We start from the raw sequence: 21,641 nt of genomic DNA, 5'->3' as shown, positions 1-21,641 counted from the left end.
CTTCCTCCATTCATACCAACCTCCTTGTCCCTAACCCTAACCCTAACACTAACACCTCCTACCCCCCATTATATGTCCTCACCCACTTATCACTGAGATCATTCATCCTTTAGTTTTTGAGATTGGCTTATCTCACTTAGCATGATATTCTCCAATTTCATCCATTTGCCTGCAAATGTCATTATTTTATCATTCTTTATGGCGGAGTAATACTCCATTGTATACATATGCCACAGTTTCTTTATCCATTCATCAATTGAAGGACATCTAGGTTGGTTTCACAATCTGGCTATGGTGAATTGAACAGCAATGAACATTGATGTGGCTGTATCTCTGTAGTATGCTGATTTTAAGTCCTTTGGGTATAGGCCAAGGAGTGGGATAGCTGGGTCAAATGGTATGATTGCTTTTTCTAGTTCTATGAGGAATGTCATGGGATTTTAATAGGAATTGCATTAAATTCATATAACACTTTTGGTAGTATGACCATTTTGACAATATTAATTCTACGTATGCAGAAGCACGGGAAGTGGTATGGAGATCCTCAGAAACTTGGAATGAAATCACCATTTTACCCAGTTATGCCACTCCTTGGTTTATACCCAAAGGATTTAAAATCAGCAAACTATAGTGATGCAGCCACATCAATGTTTACAGCAGCTCAACTCACAATAGCCGTGAACCAACCTAGATGTCCTCCAACAGATGAATGGATAAAGAAAATGTGGTTTATAAATATAGAATGGAATATTACTCAGTCTTAAAGAAGAATAAAATGATGGCATCTGCTAGTAAATGGATGGAGCTGGAGAATATCATACTAAATGAAATAAGCCAATCCCCAAAATCAAAGGTTGAATACTTTCTCTGATATGCAGATGCTAATTCACAATAAGGGGGGCAGCTAGGGAAGAACAGAGGTACTTTGTATTAGATAGAGGGGGTTAAAGGAGGGGAGGGGTGTAGGGGTAGGAAACATAAAAAATGAATCTGATATTACCTTTGGTACTATATGACTACATGATGGGTATGATTCCACATCATGTACAACCAGAAGCATGAGAAATCATACTGCATTAATGTATGATGTGTCATAACGCATCACACTGTCAAGTATAACTAATCAGAACAAATTTTTAAAAAGAAAAAAGAAATTTAAAAAAAATTTATAACTTGGTATTTAGTTTCCCTAGTCTATTTTCTCTTCAGTAAACAAAATCAACCAATGAAAAGCAGTGAGAGCCATTGTTTACTTGATACTGCTAAGTCCCAAAACAATACTAGGAAAATCTTATCCCTTTGTTTTAGCATTCCCTAGGTTAAGTTCTAGAAGCAGATAAAATGAGTTTTCATTCAGGGACATGCTCTTGACAGGTGCTTTAATTTTTACCTGAAAATGTCTAACCTTCTCTCAGCTATGTAGAGTCTTAAAGGACAAAGTTCTACATCTCAGTGACAAACAGAGTAGCCCACAGTGCTTCTGTATCTAACTTCAAACTCACTGCCATTTTTAATAGCTGTAAAAATCTAGGCAGGGAAACACATTTATGCAAATATGTCTAAAGAAGCCTACCCTTATCACATCTGACCATGAAGACGTATTTGTGAGAGACAGAAGTTGGGACACTTTGTGTACAGGAATAGGGAGAGGGAAGATGAACCAACAAAGGAGGATGAGGAAAGAGGGAACTGGAAGAGTCCCAGGAAGGAATAAAGTGATAGAAATGGAGAAGAAAAATTCAGAGGATGTCATTTCCAGTGGCCAAAGTCTATCTGCCACTTTGTCTTAACATCTGAAATATTGATACTACTCTTTCTTGCCATGTTGAGAGGACAATGAGAACAGAACCCTACCAACAAATGCAGTAATTTTCATTTTTAGTTTAAAATTACAATTGGAAAAATATGGTGTAATGTGTACCCACAAACTTTAGTAATTATTTTGTCTGAGAAATTTCATAATTTGAACTCAAGTCTGACTCATTCCTGGAGAGAGAAACAGAGATAGGGATAGCAAAATAAAATGAATTACCTTCAGAAACCATAATAAAAAATAGCACTATTCAGTCTTTTGTTCTAGCAACAGAAAGAATATTAGATGTACCCTAGAAAGTTCCACATTCCCTGGTCAGAGCCTCCTTGGTTTTGTTTCTCCCTCCCAGACCCCCATTTGCCTCCATTTCCTTAAGGAAGGATTTTTCTCTCTTTCCCTCCCCCACTCCATAGCAGCGCATGAGTGGGGGGGGGGGGGGCAGGCAGTCCAGTTTTCCAAGAGATAACTTCATCAAGATGTCCAGTGATAGGCAAAGGTTCTATGATGAGAGCCCCAGCACCAGCAGTGGCAGTTCAGATGTGAACCAGTGAGACCCAGCCCCTCTAAAGCCTGAGAATAAGAAACCTTCTACCACCCAGCAGAATGCCAAACTCTCTAGCAATATCACTGCTAAGTTATCCACTAGTGCTAAAAGAGTTCAGAAGGAGGTAGGTGAAGTAACCCTTGATCCTCATCCTAACTGCACTGCTGGGCCTGAAGGAGATAACATTTTTTTAATTATTTTTATTTGGCTTTTAATTTTTTACAGACTGCATTTTGATTCATTGTACACAAATGGGGTACATCATTTTGTTTCTATGGCTGTGCACGATGTAGATTCATACCATTCATGTAATCATACATGTACATAGGGTAATGATGTCTGTCTCATTCCACCATTTTCATGCCCCCACCCCCTCTCATTTTCTGCTATATATTCCAAAATTCCCCCATTCTTCTCTCATTCACCACCCCCACCCCCATTATGTATCATCATCTACTTATCAGGGAAAACATTCGGCCTTTGGTTTTTTGGACTTGGCTTATTTCACTTAGTATGATATTCTCCAATTCCATCCATATATTTGCAAATGCCATAATATTATTCTTCTTTATGGCTGAATGGTATGGATAAGGAGATAACATTTAAGAGTGGAGATCAACCATACTTGGTCCACCAGGTTCTGTATATGAAGGTGGTGTGTTTTTTCTGGATATCACATTTTCACCATATTATCCATTTTGCCACCAAAGGTTACTTTCCACATGAGAATCTATCACTGCAACATCAACAGTCAGGGACTCATCTGTCTGGACATTCTTGAAGACAACTGGAGTCCTTTGACTATTTCAAAGATTTTGCTATCTATTCCCTTTTGACAGACTGCAACCCTGCAGATCCTCTGGTTGGAAGTGCAGCCACTCAGTAATTGACCAACAGAGCAGAACATGACAGGATATCCAGAGAGTGGACCAAGAGTTTAGCAATATAATTCATATAATTTGTATGCAGTGTGAAGGAGCAGAAGGCATCTTCTCACTGTGCTACAAATCTTTATAGCCTTTACAATATGGACTTCTGTGTATATGTTATACAGATTCTACTCTCTGCTTTTATCCTTGGAGAGTGGGAGACTCCCCAAAGAGATAAATGCTATTAAGAGTAGAACTTCGTAGATGTAGATTAGTTATGTTTAAAATGCCTATTTGCAAGTCTTGCTTCTTTGGGATGTCAAAAATGTAGTTTGTGATGTACTAAGGATACTTGTCCTGAAGTCTACCAAATATTATAGTGCATTTTAGCCTAATTCATTATATGTATGAAGTTATAAAAGTAGCCATAGATGACTAGGAATTATGTCATTTTTATTAAACCCAGATCTATTTCTGAGTATGTGGTTCATGCTGTTGTAAAATGTTTACCTTTTACCTTTGTAGCTCAGAGAGCACTTACATATCATCTCAACACAATACATATGCTCCTGAAGTTATAGTTTTCTGTCAAAAAGAAAAAAAAAAAAAAGGAGGAGGAGAAGATATACCCTACTCCTCAAGATAAGGTAGGAACCTCAATTGTTTGAAAGTCTGCTTTACAAATAACTATAGTTATTGGGCCAAGGGCAGAAGTCCAAGTCCCACCTTTAGGAACAAACTTGATAACTCTCTACAATAGTAGTTTAAGTGGCAGATATCCTAAATCCTGTTACCAGTTAGTATTCTCAAGTATGAAACAATAATTCTCATAGATGACTATAAGGCTCCAAAGAAGGCCCCTGTCATATCTTCGTTAAGAATTTAGATTGAGCCAGCCACATTGATGCATTCCTGTAATCCCAGCAACTCAGGAGGCTAAAGGCAGGAGGATCCCAAGTTGGAGGCCAGCCTCAGCACTTTAGCAAGACCTAAGAAACTTAGTGAAACTCCATTTCAAATTTTAAAAAAGACCAAGGGATGTAGATCAGTGATAATGACCCTGGGGGTACTTAAAAAAAAAAAAAAAAAAAAAAAAGATTTAGATGGGGTCCTTAAGGTTTTCTTTTCTCTCTTCATTAATAACAATTGCTATGTTGTAGAACCAACCTAGATGGCCTTCAACAGATAAATGGATAAATAAGCTGTGATATATATACACACAATGGAATATTATTCAGTCATAAAGAATAATAATATTATGGTATTTGCAGATAAATGGATGGAATTGGAGAATATCATGCTAAGTGAAATAAACCAATCCCAAAAACACAAAGATTGAATGTCTTCCCTGATAAGTGAATGATGATACATAATGGGGGTGGGGGAATGGGGGTAAGAGAAGAATGGAGGAACTTTAGATAATGTAGAGGGAAATGAGAGGGGGGAGGAAGCGGGGGTATAACAAATGGTGGAATGAGATAGACATAATTACCCTATGTACATGTATGATTACACAAATGGTATGAATCTACATCATGCACAACCATAGAAATGAAAAGATATATCCCATTTGTGTACAACGAACCAAAAATCAGTCTATAAAAATAAAAAAGATAAATAAGTAAATAAATATTAAAAGACAACACCACAATGGGCTTGAAAGATGGCAGAAGGGAGCTAGGCAGTGATTCTTGATCTCCTCACAACACAGAAAGGAGATAGGAAGAAAAATGCAGAATTGAAAGTTGGGTGGTAACAAAATCAATGCTCTAAGACTCAATAGAACATGGTCTGAGACCTAGAGAAACTTGAATATAGTTACCAGAAGCTGAGCTGGGAGTCTGCAGCCATCTTGTGGAGCCCTCAGTTCACCAGTCACCCCTTTAAATCAGCATGTCTTCCCACACCCAGACAGCTGCAAATTAAACCAGAGGGAATTCCCTGCAGTGGGACCTCTTAAGAACCTGGCCAGAATGAACTTCTAGAGGGACCATAACTAGCCAAAAATTGCTGAAACCCTTCCTCCTCCCCCTCACCACAAACAAGGAGAGTGGTGAAGTAGGTCTGTGCTGGGAAATGCACCTACTCCAGTGTTCAGCTCAGCCTCTCTGACCCAGGCAAGGGCAAAAAGCTCTGTGCAGTGTCCAACCCAGACAGTTACAGGGCAGAGAAGCAGCTTTGCTCCAGAGCAGAAGAAAGAGGATCTATCAGAACCATACCAGCTCCAAACACTGACATTGTGGGGAGGTACCCTAGAAAGCCTAAGGACTGTCCTCTGCATCATCATGCACTAGAGGGAAGATGCAAGATTACTCAGCAACATAGAGATCTGGTTCCTGGATGGTGGCAGCTACAAGCAAAAAGACTGCTAGGAGAACTTCCTTGAATACCCCAGGAAACTTAAGCAGTAAACATCTGCAAATAGCCATAAGGAGATCAGTTAAGCTGGAAAATTGCCTGATCCAAGACATCAAGAAGTAGCTGCTCCCTAGCCTTAACTGGCTTCCCACCTCACCTCACCTGTGAGTACAAGTAGTGAGTAAAAGCACATTGTTTGAACACTGGCTAGACCTTGCATAAAGTCATAGTCAGCCCACCATTCACAACTGGGGACCGTGAAAAGTAGAACCCAGGTGAATCTCTTGAGTCATTTACTACAATAACCCAGAGAGCAGCACTGGCCAGAGGACTACTTTTGCCCACAAAACACCCATGAAAAAATCTATAACCAGAGATCCTGTACTCACAGACAGCCATCAGGGTTGACAACATCATGACAAGGATCTTCTACAGGGGAATTAGTACACACAGCAATCAAAGGGTCACTCCAGAACCTGCATTCTGAAATCCTGCACACAATAGAATGATCCAAACCACAATGCTCCACCCTCCTAGCAGTCAGGTGCAGGCCCCTGAACTGACAAACCAGAACCATCTGGTGGGAGGTCCGTGGAAACTAGGGAAGTGGATCCTGCACCCCAGCAATTCTGGAAGGATCCAAAGCCAAAGAATGATGGGCATCTGCTAAATGTTCAAACCAAAGTAAAATCCAAACCAAGATTCACAAAGAATTATCTTCACCTTGGCATGGTTTTCTATAATAATTCTAATGTTGACTTTGAACATATACATGACTTTTTAATTTGAACAATAGTGGTTACCCGGATAGCCAACATCATACCTTCAACACATTTGAATACATTTCATCTCATGGTTTAAAGCATTAATTAGAATAAATCTTTCTTTGTTTTCCTAGCTCCAGTTCACACCTGATCCACTTACCCCCCCACTCATCCATATTTTTATTCCCCAACATCAATCTATTCCTCCTTTCTACCTTGCTATGAGTTATTCTCTTCTATCTTTTCACTATCTTCTTTCCTTTTTCTCTTTCTCGCTCTTGCTCGCTCCCTCTCCTTTTTGTCCAATCTTTCTTCTTCCCCCATTTCATCCCTTGTTTAATGTTGTAACAATTTTAGTAATTTGGGAGGAGTATCAAAATTTGATTCCAGGGGCAATTAACCACAAAGCCACACCCAAGTCCTTTCCATTTTTTAATTTTTAAAATTTTGAGATAGGGTCTCACTAAATTTCTGAGGGCCTCACTAAATTAATGAGGCTGGCTTTGAACTTGTGATTCTCATGCCTCAGTCTCCTCAGGTGTTAGGACTACAGGTGTTTGCCACCACGCCCAGCCAATTTTAGTAAATTTGATGATTAATTTGATGACCTCTTCCAGAACTTTACTACAAGTTCATAACTGAATTTGAGGAACTGTGGAAAACAATATCAACAAGTTTTTGTTTCTCATAAGGTTGAATAGTATGGGTTTGGCTCTGAGGTGATTATAGTAAATGGGGTTCACTGGCATCTCTCAAAGTGGCGACAATATTGGGATCAACAAAGGTCACATATTGACTTAAAGTGTCAATATTTGCCCAACCAAGTGTTCTTAAGAGAAGGAAACTCATAAAACAGTACTTAAAAGAAGAAGTGATAACTATCCCAATATAATGGTAGATATACTAAGACCATGGAAAAGCAAGGGAATAAACCATCCTAAGCAGTGGAGGAAATGTCAGAGAAAGAATTTAGAGAGTTTAGAAATTTCATAGTTAAAATGTTATATGATCTAAAAGAGGATATAAGGAGTGAAATTAGAGCAAAAATACAGGAAGTGAAAGAACTTCAATAAAGAGTAATTTTGAAAAAGAAACATAGGGAAATCCTGGAAATAAAAGACTCAATAAATGAAATGAAAAATTCAATGTAAAAAATTACCAATAAATTAGATCTCTTTGAAGCCAGATTTTCAGGCCTCAAAGAAAAAATATAGAATCTTAAAGTTGACGATAAAGCTGCTAAGAGACCATAAACAGAATATTGAAACAGTCAGGGATAAAATCAAGAGGCCAAATTTAGGAATTATTGGGGTAGATGAAGGTTCTGAAGTATAAGCTAAATAGATAGAAAATCTTTTCAATGAAATAATATCAGAAAATTTTCCAAACCTTAAGAATGAGATGGGAATTCTAATACAAGAGGGATATAGGAATCCAAATAAACAAAATCATATTAGAACCATTCCAAGACACATTATAATGAAAATAGCAAACATACAGAATAAGCACAGAATTTTAAAAGCTGCAAGAGAAAAACATCTGGTCACGTTTAAAGGTAAAACAATCTGGATTTGAACTAATTTTTCAAAACAGACCAGAAAAAGGCCAGGAGGGATTGGGATAATATATACCAAACTCTGGAAGAAAATTGATGCCAAACAAGAATACTATACCAGTAAAATTAAGCTGCAGAATTGAAGATGAAATTAAAAACTATCCTTGACAACCAAAAACAAAATAACTGGAAAGTCTGCACTAAAAAAATAAAATAAAATATTTCATGAATAAGAAATGAAAAATAAAAACAAAAACTAGAATAGGGAGTAATTACACTAGAAGAAAAGTCAATTAAAGGAGAATAAAGTTCAATTTTAACACTAGAAATAAATTTAAATGGCAGGAAATAAAAATCATCTTCTTAACAAGATTGAATGTAGATGTTCTAAACTCCTCAATCAAAACACATAAATTGGTAGACTTGATTAACAAAAAATCCCATTGATATTTTGTCTGCAAAAGATTAATCTCATAGTCAAAGACATTCACAGACTGAAGGTGAAAGGATGAGATAAAACATAACATTCAAATGGTACTCATAAACAAGGATAGTTATTCTCATATCAGATAAAGTGGACATTAAGATGAAATTAATCAGAATACACAAAGAAGTTCATTTAATACTGCTTAAGGGAATCATGCAACCACAAGATACATTGCTTGTAAATATTTATGCCCCACAATGGTGCACCCACATACATAAAACAAACTCTTCTCAATATTAAGAGTCAAATAGACAACTTGCAATAATACTGGGTGACTTTAACTACACTGGATAGATCAAGCAGACATAAACTTAGTAAATATTATATAGAATTAAAAAATATAATTATCAATATGGACAAAATAGACATCTATAGAATATTTCATCCATCATTGATTTAATTAACGCTCTTCTCAGCAGCACATGGAACATTTTTGAAAACAGACCATATTCTAAGTCACCAAGCATTTCATAGCAAATTCAGAAAAAAGAGATAATACCAGGCTGGGGAGATAGCTCAGTTGGTAAAGTGCTTGCCTTGCAAGCACAAGGCCATGGGTTTGATTCCCAGTACCACAGAAAAAAAAAAAAAAAAAAAAAAAGAGATAATACTTTGCATACTATCTGATCATAATGGAATGAAATTAGAAATCAACAATAACATAAAAAAAGAAATCACTTTAATACCTGGAGATTAAACGATATACTATTGAATGATGAATGGATAGCAGAAGGAATCAAGTGAGAAGTTTAAAAAATATATAATGATAATAGTGATATATCAAAATTTCTGGGATAGTATGAATGAAGTTCTAAGAGGAAAGTTTACAGCATTTAGCTCATATATGAAAAGAATAGAAAGACACATAATAAATCTCAAGGTCCTAGAAAAAGAACCAACTCCCAAATCAGTAGAAGACAGAAAATAATTAAAATCACAGCCAAAATCAGGAAACAGGGTTAAAAAAAAAAAAAAAAACTACAAAGATCAAAACTCAATTTTTTGAAAGGATAAACAAGACATAAACCCTTAAAAAGTAGTTCCAACTCCCCATTATATAGGCTTAAGAACTGAATTCCTCAACAAGACTCCTATAGTACAAGAAATAAAATCAAGACTCAATAAATTGGATGGCATCAAACAAAAAAAGCTTCTTCACAGCAAAGGAACAATCAAGAATGTGAACAGAGAGCATACAGAATGGGAGAAAATCTTTGCAACCTACACTTCAGAGTATTAATTGCTAGGATACATAAAGAACTCAAAAAACTTAACACCAAAGGAACTAAACAGACACTTCACAGAAGAAATATGAGTCAACAAATATATGAAAAACTGTTCAACAACTCCAGCAATTAGAGAAATGCAAATTAAAGCCATATTGAGATTCCATCTCACTCCAGTCAGAATGGCAATTATCAAGAATACCAGCAACAATAAATGTTGGCGAGGATGTGGGGAAAAAGGTACACTCATACATTGCTGGTGGGACTGCAAATTGGTTCAATCACTCTGGAAAGCAGTATGGAGATTGCTCAGAAAACTTGGAATGGAACCACCATTTGACCCAGCTATCCGACTCCTCAGAATATACCCAAATTAAGGGTTCTGTGGAATAACAGCTGCTAGGGAAAATATCCGAAGACATGACTCTCATGCTGCATGTATAACCCCCTGGTCGTATTTGGGCTATCTCTAAAGTCCACAAGTCTCCCTAAACCAGATTGGAGACTTTAGGAAAAGATCATGGCTTCCATAATTAAAGTGGAAAGTTAAAATGAATATATCAAGAGTCAAGCTTCACACTGTTTACGGGTTCTTATAACAACTACAGTACCTCTTTTGTTTCAATTTTCTAATAGATAATAGATAATAAAATAGTAATAATAACTACATCACAGGACTGTTGTATTAAAGATGCAAGCACACATACTCTGTCACAGTGATAAGTACTTAATGTTTAGGGTTATTGTTACTCTTAGTATTGCAAACCAAAAAGTAATAATAGAAGACTGTATCAGATAAGACTTGACACTCTTCATGGACATATACATGTAATGATTAATTATGTGAGCACAATAATTTATTCTAATGGTCCAGGTGATATTTTCAATGTGTCAGACTTTATATTTTATTTATTTTTATCTTGTTATTGCTGAGCAGAATAGAACTGCCACTTGGAACTTCCTTTATTTTCCTATAATTTCTGTTTAAGGTTGCTGAAGGACTATTCCTTTGAGTCATTGCTTCTTTCTTCCTTTTTTAATGTTTTTAATAGTGTATTATACATAATAATAGGGTTCATTCGGACATAACCATACATGTATGGAATATAATTTGTTCCATTTCAGCCCCAAGTACTTCCTCTTTCCCTCCTCTCCTTTCCTACTCTGGGACCCCTACTTCTTATCTGCTGGTCTTCCTTCTACTTATTTATTGATTATTTAATTGGTGCTTTAGAGATATAAATAAAGGTGGAATTTACTGTGGTATATTCATATATATACATCACAGTAATTTGGTAAATTTTATTCTGTTGTTCCTCTCCTTTCCCATCCCTCCTCCTCCATCTATTCCCTTCCTTCACTCCACTGATCTTCTTTCCATTTTCACCGGATCCCCCTTTTTCTCTTTTCCTGCTCTAGCTTGCACATATAAGAGTAAATATCTAACCCCAGCAGCTCAAGATAGAAAAGAATATCCTCATGGTAACAATGCTCAGGATTCTATCCGTTTGCATTTTCATAGAAGAGATATACTAATTAGGTATTAACACTAAGGAATTTATAGCATTTGGAAGAATACACAATTTTGGGGTTGTTAGAAGTTTAGGGTTATGACAATCTCAACATTTATGTAAACTATTAGTAGACTGTTTGAGCAACTCAAACAACAACTGTTAGATAGCAATACGTTTTCAAATTGCTTGAGATATTTGGGCAAAAACTTTGTTATCTACTCATCTTGTAGGTAACATTTTCCAAAATCTGTCCATACATTTTCAATTATCTCATAATTTTTTACTTATGACTTTCCCTTTTTAAGTCAGAGAAATTAATTTGATTTGGGAAATATTATATTTATCACAACAGGAATACAAAGAAATAATTGCTCAATAGACAGCTTTTCAAAATTCCAAATCAACTTTGAATGAAAAAATGTATTAATAATCTTAAAAGTCGGGTTTTACCAGGATAGAAAGGGATTTTCTATATTCCTGTAAGTTCCAATACCATTGAGAGATGAACTGAAAAGATTCAATCATAGTGTTATTCCATATTTTAGAAAGGATAAACCTTTTACCTTACTGAGCTATGAATTCTAGTTTCTATAGAGAAGATGAAAGATGTGATTTAGGGAAATCCATTTTATAAAAGAAGAAATGGTAAATCTATCCTTCTTTCTCAGTAGATTTTAAGAAGTAGAAAAGAGGGTTAGAAGGAAAAAGTTAGGTACTGATGTCTTCAATATACACATCTATACTGAAACCAGGAAGGTGGGGTTTAGAAACACTGCATAGGAGATCTTAGAAACATCAAATGATTTATGGGTCTCTGGGTAAAGATTGTAGGAAACTGAAAGCCTGGGCATGGCTGAAAAAAGTCTCTATAGACCTCATTTCACAAACTGCAGAGTGACAGCACAGTGATAGTAGGGGTAGATGACCAGGTAATTGAGATTCACCAGCCTGTCTCTGAGGCAGCCCTGGTTTCCCACATCTTAGGCTTGTGATAATTGAGATAGTGAAAAGACTCTGAAGTACTAGGAGGGTCAATGGACCTGAAGGTAGACAAAGGGACTACAATGAGGAGAGTAAATGGCTGGTATCACGAATTTTGGATGTCAGATCTAGGATATCTTTATTAAACATGGTCACCAGTCCAAATGCCAGAACAGAACAGCCACTGTGCATCTGAGACCAGTGAGAATCCAAACCACAGGATTTAATTTGACTGTAATTCCTCCTCTCCCCTGCTGCCAGAAGAACAAATTACCCATACTCCCATACAGTTTGTTAATATGAAGTTCCCTTTGTTCCCATAACAATTGCTAAAACCCAGTTAAATTCCCAGAATCCTTATTGCAGAGAATCAAAGGAACAGGAAATGAATCAGAAGACAGATCTTTACTCAAAGTAGATTGATTTAAAACAGAGATAAAAGCTCAACTTAAAAAATGACATTGCCAAATTAAAATTTGTTCTTGACCCGTTATGTGCATGTGTTTATTCCATAGTGAGAGGTCCAAGAGGATGAAATGAGGATGGTTGATGTGGAAGATAGCACCAATTATATTATTAAAGTATCTGAAAAAAGCTGAATGTATTAATTATTAAGCTAGGGAGATTTGTGTGTGTATGTGTGTGCTACACAATCACTCTGAACAAAGCAACGTGATCTTTTATAGAGTTTAGGGAAGCAAGGAGTTTAGGGATTGGAAGATTTCAAAAATGGGACTGTCATGACACTGGTTGATCTTGGCGATGGAAACATTATTAATGAAGTGTGGCTGCTGTTGTTGGTTATACTTTTAAGAAAAATGTTGCTGCTATAGATTGACTGGTTTTCAAAAGCCAGTATGCTGACCATCGATAGAGTGGGAAATATGTAACATAATTATTATGGTTAATTTTCATTATGAAATGGAAACAAAATTCTGCCACTAATTATTTTAGTTGACAACATGTTTAGATAAATGTATTCATTGTGGAATGGCTAAATCAAGCTAATTAACATATGAATTGCATCACATATATTTTGTGGTGTGAACATTTGAAGACAAGTCTTTTCCTAGGAAGAAAGTTGTTTTACATTTTTACTCTGAATTGGAAAAAATAAGTTACATTTCAAAGTTAAATTTGAGTATATTATATAAAATTCAACTGTTCATAAGTAAATATTATCTTAATATAATTTATATTATAGGTATATGTGCAAGCAGATTTTGCTTATGCAGTAATGGGTCAAGGAAAGCATGTAGACTAAGTAATCCTATAGAAGCCAGCTAGCTAAATATAGTCATGTATTTGAAGATAGGACAAATCATGAATTTTTTAAAAAAGGAAAAGTGAATGAGGATGATTTTTTTTTCCAGAAAAGTAAAGAAGAAAGTATGCTAAATGGACCATATGCAATGTGCACAGATTTATAAAGTATGAGAGCTTATCTGAATATTTTAAATTAGAATGTTTAACTGGGAAAATATTAGCCTCAATGTTAACAGAAACAATATGTATGTCCTATGAAAAGTTCACACAAAATGAAAGGCTAAATACCAAGTCCTCCAACAATTGCAAAAATCTCATTTGATTCACATAACATGAATAAAAATGTTTTAAATCATCAGAATAATTTCTCCTATGAAAGAAGACACTTAGTAATGTAATTTTTACTGGGGGAAACATATTCACTGAGAAGCTACAGTTTCCTCTAATTCCAAGCTCATAAAAAAGAAAACTAAATAGTACTAATAATCATCTAGTAAAGATAAATATATAACTGTTGCTACGCTTAGAATTGTTATCATATTTGTGCTGTCTCCCTACAATACCATAACACGTTACTACAAACACTGACTTAAAACTGCATAAACTTCTTATCCCATATTCTGTAGGTCAACAAACCCAACACAAGTCTTACTGGGCTAAAATTAAGCTGTAAGAAGAATGAGTTCCTTCCGGATGCTGTAAGAAAGCATCCATTTCCTTCTCTTTTCCAGGTTCTAGAAGCCATCCTCATTCATGGCTCATGACTCTGTACCTTGATTTTGAAACCAAAAGGATAGCATCTCTATGGTCCTTATTCCATCACTACTTCTCTTTTCTCTGACTTTCTTCTGTTCTTTTCTTCCCCTTTTAAGGATCCTTGTGAATATATTGGCCATAGCTAGATAATCCAAAATTATCTCCTTATTTTAACGCTGTCTAATTAGCAACCTTAATTGCATCTGACAATTTAATTCCTTTTTGCTATGTAATGTAACAGTCACAATTTGGGGGAATTAGGTCATGGACATCTTTGGGGGCTATAATTCTACTTCCCTGAACCTTTTTGTCCCTTTATTTCTTGGCAAAATATTTGCATCTTCATTCTATCAGTATAAGTGAGCAAAAGGGCAATTGAATGTTCAGTCAGTCATCACTTTCCTTACCTGGTCAAATAAACAATTCATGGAGTAGTAAGACATGTGCCCCACATAGGAAACCATATAGGAGCAATCGAAATCTTCCTTGGGATTTTTACATTGGAGACTTCTCATGAAAATATTAGAATGTGATCTACACACACACACACACAAAATCTGTTCTTTAACCTAATTTAAATTGGATATCACTGTTGCAATCAAGGAGTCTTCTATATCATTTGACTAAAAGTGACTATACATACGGAAAGTTCTGTCAGGGGAAGGGAAATAATGTTCAACTTGAATACTTCACCTCTTAGATTGGCACTTGTTGAAAAGTGATATGGACAATGATTTATTGTCTAATTTGCTTTATTTTATCAGAAAGTACTGTGTGCAAATCCCAAGAAAGGAGTCATAATCTTATTTCTTAACTGGATCCCCATCAGCTGCTAAGAGGCTGTAGCACCAGAGGGTAATAAATCAGCTTAATATGGTATTGACTAATGGTTTTGTAATTTTCAGAGTGTCTGTATTGTTCTAAATCTTGTTAGGTTTTTACACTGCATTGATATGATTTCTTTTTGTAAAAAAAGAATACTCTCAGAAATTATTGGTGACCTTCCAATTTCATTTTTCTGCTAAACTGAAACCATGGCAACCTGTGGATGGTGCATTTCATTTTTTCTATGTTAAGGGGATTTCAATCTTCTTGAACTAGTTTCCTTTCAGATAAAAATCACTTTACTACAGATATATGAGGCATATTATTCCAAACCTTGACATACATTTCTAATATATTATTTTCCATACTTTAATGTGAACTAAATTTATGTCATTTAAATATATATATACAAAATTGCTTTCTAGACTTGTTTCCAAAATATGTCTTACAAAACAAAATTATAATTTCTTTAACATGGCATGTTTTTTCTTGTTAAGTCATGAGAAGTAAAAACAGGACTAAGCAACTAAATTCTCTAGCACAGGTCATGATCTAGTTTAACAGCAATCTAAACTGCAGGATATTTTATGTGGATTATATATGGGAGTGTAGCAACTGCATGGTTGTGCTAAAGCAGAAAAGACATTTAGTTTAAGTGTAAAAACCAAACTATGGTAACTACTTTCAAAATGTTATATGTAAAAAAAAACAAAAATATCAGCATTATGGCATTGATTGAGGGCCTCTGACTGGGAATCATCTCATATTTGAATATTGGTTATACAAGAAATATTTACTGATTCCTTGCTATATGCCAACCACTGCACCACACATTGAGGTTTAAAATGGTGACCGAAACCAAAGTCTTCAGCTCTCATGGAGTTGGATATGAGGGATAAACTGTGTTGATAGCTAGGAAGGCTGTTATTTGAGTAAAATGAGATAACAAGGGCAGCACAGCTATGTGGTAAATTGTTGTCCTTCCAAGATGGCCACATCCTAATCACTGAAAATTTGTGAATATGTTACCTTGCATAGCAAGGTAATTCATAGATGTGACTGATTTAGAGAACTTGTGGGCAGGGCTGGGGGTGTAACTCAGTGTTAGAGTGCTTGCGTACTTGCATGTGTGAGGACCCGGTTTGATTCTCAGCACTGCATTAAAAAAAATAACAAGTATTGTATAAATCTACAACTAAAAATTAAAAAAAAAAAAGATCTTGGGGAGATTGTTCTAGTAGGTACAATGGTTTCCTAAAACAGGGAAAAGAAGGGGCAGGGTCACAGAAATATGTGTGAACTTGGAATCAGAGTTCAGAAAAAGGAAAATATCCATACTGATATCTTTGAAGATGGAGGATGGGTCTATGTACCAATGAATCTAAGTGACCTATAGGGCCTGGTAAAGACAAGAAAATTGACAAATAAATTAATATCAAATTAAATATTTAAAGTAATGGATATGCTCATTATTCATTCTGATTTGTTCATTCTACAAGGTACCCAAGGATTTTAGTCAGTTATTTCACTGCTGTGACCAAAAGACCTGACAAGAGCAATTTTAGGAGGAAAAGCTTACTTTAGGTTCACACAGTTTCAGAGGTGTTAGTCCATAGACAGCCAGCTCCATTCCTTAGGGCTCAAGATGAGGCAGGACATGACGGTAGAAGGTTGTGGCAGAGGATTACTGCAATCATTAGTTAAAACTCTCACAACCCAATCATTTAATCTCTAAACTTTCTTATATTGTCTTACACATGAGCTTTTGGGAGACATCCCATATCTAAATCATAACACCAAGTATGTACGATTATTATATGTCAATAAAATTTTAAAAGTACAGAAAAAAGAGAAAGAAAAAAAAAGAAAAGTGAGAAAAAAATGAATATTGACGAAGAATGATAAAATTATGGCGTTTGCAGGCAAATGGATGAAATTGGAGGATATCATGCTAAGTGAGATAAGCCAATCTCAAGAAACTAAAGGACGAATGATCTCGCTGATAAGCGGATGAGGACATATAAGGGGGGGTAGGAGGGATTAGTGTTAGGGTTAGGGGTAGGTTTAGGGTTAGGGATAAGGAGGATGGTAAGAATGGAGGAAGGAAGGACTGTATAGAGGGAAAAGAGGGTTGGGAGGGGTGGGGGGAAGGGAAAAAATAACAGAATGAATCAAACAATATTGCCCTATGTAAATTTATGATTTTTAATTAAAATAAATAAATTATTTTTAAAAAATGAACATTGGCTTGCTGACACCTTCCTTTTAATCCAGTAACACATGTTGGACCTATGAAAGTGAAAGAAGAAAGTGTGTTGTTTTAAAACTAATTTTTTGGCATTTTTTTATGGCAGCAACAGAAAAATACTATCACCAGACAGCTCTTTTTGCAGTATAACTAATCTTAGATAGATAACATGATATGACTCAATGGATAATTCTAAAGATAGACAATGGATTTTAAGTTAATATTTTCTCTACCTTCAACATTACCACACACACAAAGAGTGACTCTTCATATACACAAATATTCTGCATATTCTCTTCCTTCTTTCAGCTCTTCATTTGTCTTCCACATATAACCATCATGTTAGTTGTTGTTTATGTTCAGTGTAACTTCTCATATGTATAGTTCTTAAAGTCATTTCTTATCTGTCTGATTTACCTTGCACCCTCCCGTGCTCCCATCACAAACTTCCTAAAATATACATGTATCTGCATGCCCTTAAATACATATTATAAGGTTTCTTCCATTCAGAAAAATTACAGGAAGAAACCCAGATATTGTCTTTGCAAGGAATCATATTTTGTTCTTGAATTTAAACAGATGTATTTTACTTTGCTTCCTTCTATGTTTAATGATTTTCCTTCAACAAAATTCTTTGAAGCCAACAAAGTAATACCTTGCTGAGTGAAATAAAAGTAAAAAATTTAAAAAGAAAAAAATGTAAAATCATACATAGGGCATAAGTAATGTGTATCTGAGTACAATCAACATTCCTTCAAAGTTATATTGTATAAGGACCACATATTAAAGGCCAAATATCAGAACTCAAACCCTTAGGTAATTGCCTTACCTGTTATCTGCTCTTTAAATTTTTTTCCATGTATTGATAAATTCTGTAGATTTCTTAATCTGAAAAGTTTGTTCATGTTCATGATATGAATATTAAAACACCCCCCAATTTTTCCACCTAATGTTGCCAATTCACAAAAATTGAAAACAAAATTTGTGATACAGCCTATTAGACATCCCATGAATAGGGTTGCTCATGTTTGTGAACACAATATTAAAACAACCATTTCCCCCTTAAAGAAACTTCATATTTTATTATGTATGAAACCCATATGCCTTAGGAAAATCCTCCTACATAGAGATCACCTTGGGGTATCTCATTCAATAAAAAAATTTCCTTTGTACACATGAATTTGAAAAGAATTCATGTTTAGAGTAGAATAAAAATGTATATTTTCTTTGCTCTTTTAAGGTACCAAGCAATTTAAGCTAATATTTTTCTTTCCAGTTTGGCAGTATGATTACAAACCTTCAATTCCACCTTACGACTTGGATAGAAAATTGTGCAATTTAAGAAAATGATACTATTGAAGGCTCTATTAATCTCTTACAATTTAACTCCCTTTCTTTTTTCTTCCTTTCTTTGTCTTTTCATTTCATCTATCCTCAAATGCATTTGCAAACCAAACAAAACGTTACTCAACATATTTAAGATCTGAGAAACATGTTTGGTAGTTCACAAAACAACTCCTCACCTATGGTGAGACTTACCATTAATTTTAAATGCTAAAAAAATTAAGAGTTTAGAAGCAATTGTTAGCAAGAAACATGAAGCAGGTGGCATCACAGTACCAGATGTTAAATTATACTACAGAGTAATGGTAACAAAAATAGCATGGTACTAGCACCAAAACAGATATGTAGACCAATGGTACAGAATAGAAGACACAGAGATTAACCAACATAAATACAGTTATCCCATATTAGACAAAGGTGCCAAAAACAAACATTGGAGAAAAGATATCCTCTTCAACAAATGGTGCTGGGAAAACTGGAAGTTTGTATGTAGCAAAATAAAATTAAATCCCTATCTCTCACCCTGCACAAAACTGAACTCAAAATGGATCAAGGACCTAGGAATTAGACCAGAGACCCTGCACCAAATAGAAGAAAAAGCAGGTCCAAATCTTAATCATGTTGGCTTAGGACCAGTCTTCCTTAACAAGACTCCTAAAGTGCAAGAAGTAAAATCAAGAATCAATAAATGGGATGGATTCAAACTTAAAAGCTTCTTCTCAGCAATGAAACAATCAATGATATGAAGAGAGAGCCTACAGAATGGGAGAAAATCTTTGCCACCTGCCCCTCAGATAGAGCATTAATCTCCAGGATATATAAAGAACACAAAAAACTTAACACCAAAAAAAAAAAAAAAAAAAAAAAAAAAAAAAAAAAAAAACAAATAACCCAATCCCTAAATGGGCAAAGGAACTAGACACTTCACATAAGAAGAAACATGATTGATCAACAAATATATGAAAAATGTTCAACATCTCTAGCAATTGGAAAATGCAAATTAAAACTCTACTGAGACTTCATCTCACTCCAGTAAGAATGACAATTATTAAGGATACAAGTGGCAATAAACATTGGCAAGGATGTGGGGGGAAAGGTACATTCATACCTTGCTAATGGGACTGCAATTTGGTGCAATCACACTCTAGAAAGCACTATGGAGATTCCTCAGAAAACTTGGAAGGAACAAACATTTCATCCAGTCATGCCACTCCTCAGTTTATTCCCAAAGGACTTAAAATAAGCATACTACAGTGAAAAAGCCACAACAATGTTTGTAGCAGCTCAATTCACAATAGCTAAGCTATGGAACCAACTTAGGTGCCCTTCAAAAATGAATGGATAAAGAAAGTGTAGTATATACACACACTGGAATATTACTCAGCCTTAAGAAGAATAAAATTATGGCATTTGCTGGTAAATTAATGGAACTGGAGAGTATCATGACAAGTAAAATGAATCAATCTCAAAAAAATCAAAGGTTGAATATTTTATCTGATATGTGGATGCTAATTCACAATGAGGGGTGGGTAGGGAAGAATAGAAGTACTTTGGCTTAGACAAAGGGGAATGAAGGGAAGGGAGAGAGCTTGGGAATAGGAAGGATAGTAGAATGAATCAGACATTACTATCCTATGTGCATATGATTACACAACTAATGTAATTCTACATCATGTACAACAAGAATGAGAAGTTATGGTCCATCTGTGTATATGTCAAAATACATTCTACTATCATATATAACTAATTAGAACAAATAAAAATTAGTATGCTCATATTACAAATATCTGAGTAAAAAAATAAAATAATCAATTAAACAAAAATTTTATGTGTATTTGAGATGAATAGAGATTCACTATCAGATTATTCTATCCAGGAAACAACTGAAGTTCATTTTTTCCTTAAGAAAATATTATGCCAATTTTTACACTAATTTAAAAATCAGTCTGTTCAAAATACTTCTGCCTACAGAAAGTAAAATGACCACAGTTTTGACCAATCACATTTTAAAATTAAAGAGTAGAATATATCTTGTAAAGTATGATAAATTGTGAGAAATTAGTTTGAAGAATATGCCATGATCTTTTGTTTGTCTTTTGGAAAAAGGATTTTTAAATATTAAATGAGCAACCATTGAGAGGTCCTGTGACTTCTTATATATTTTGTAGGAACAACTGATATATCACATGGCAATATGTTAAGGAGATGCTAGCACCCTAAAAAACTATTTCTTTAAATGTTTGTGGCAGTTTTCCATAGACTTATTCTTAATTTGAATCCTACTTTGTATTTTTTAAAATATTTTGTATTGCATCTGTCTTCTACTGACAAGAGTTCCAATTTTTACTGATTTTTGGCATATTTTCCTTCATAATTGCCTTTCTGAATTATACAGCATCATTATTCACTGATTTCAAATAAAAGTAAATGGTGATTAAACACTTTATCCCCTGAAGAATGGGTATTTGAAATCCTTCCTAAAATAGAAACAATCCTTATGAACCCCATTAGAATTTGAAAAAAATATTACTATTGGAGTTTTTAAAAATTTAAATTTATGTTCAGTATTTGTGGTTGCAGTTTTCCTTAACCAGAAGCAATTCTTGATTTATTTCTGTAAATGTTTACTTCTGTAACATCAACTCTACACAATACTTGTTTTGCTTCCAAAAATAGATTAACAAAGTAAAGGCAGTATGGTCCTTGAGTATTGTATATTTATCTATTTTATAATCACTACTATGTAAATTCCATGTTATTATTTCAAAAAGGTATTTTAGGAGTACTTATTTGAAATCTTAGTCTTTCATTGTTTTTAAAAGGTAAATAATCATCCTTAGCTGATTGTCTGGGTTCTCATAAACTTGTTATGTTGCAGAAAATAGGTTCAGTGGATATAATAATTTATGTTCAGGAGATAAATAGCCTATTTTGATGAAAAAAATAAGGAAGAAAAGGATGGTTTCTCAACTGAGTCCTTATTTTGTGTGCCATAGATTTACATTAAATGTAGGCTATGAGCTCATTGACATTTATCTGAATCAATTAAGGAAGAATCAGAGAATGAATCCAAATCTATTTAAAATAAGAA

The 21,641-nt window shown here is 34.8% G+C and overlaps 1 pseudogene across 1 annotated transcript; it reads left to right on the top strand.

Annotated features, from left to right (window-relative positions):
* The first annotated feature begins 2,289 nt into the window (after nt 1-2,289).
* LOC306651413 (ubiquitin-conjugating enzyme E2 E3-like) lies at nt 2,290-3,429 on the top strand (annotated as a pseudogene). Its single transcript has 2 exons — nt 2,290-2,550; nt 2,967-3,429. The product of its transcript is annotated as a ubiquitin-conjugating enzyme E2 E3-like (transcript).
* The last annotated feature ends 18,212 nt before the right edge of the window (nt 3,430-21,641 follow it).

This window comes from Sciurus vulgaris (assembly GCF_902686455.1).
Source record: "Sciurus vulgaris genome assembly, chromosome: X".
Classification (NCBI taxonomy): Eukaryota; Metazoa; Chordata; class Mammalia; order Rodentia; family Sciuridae; genus Sciurus; species Sciurus vulgaris.
The sequence above is the reverse complement of the archived record's forward strand: the minus strand, read 5'-3'. Positions and strand labels throughout refer to the sequence as shown.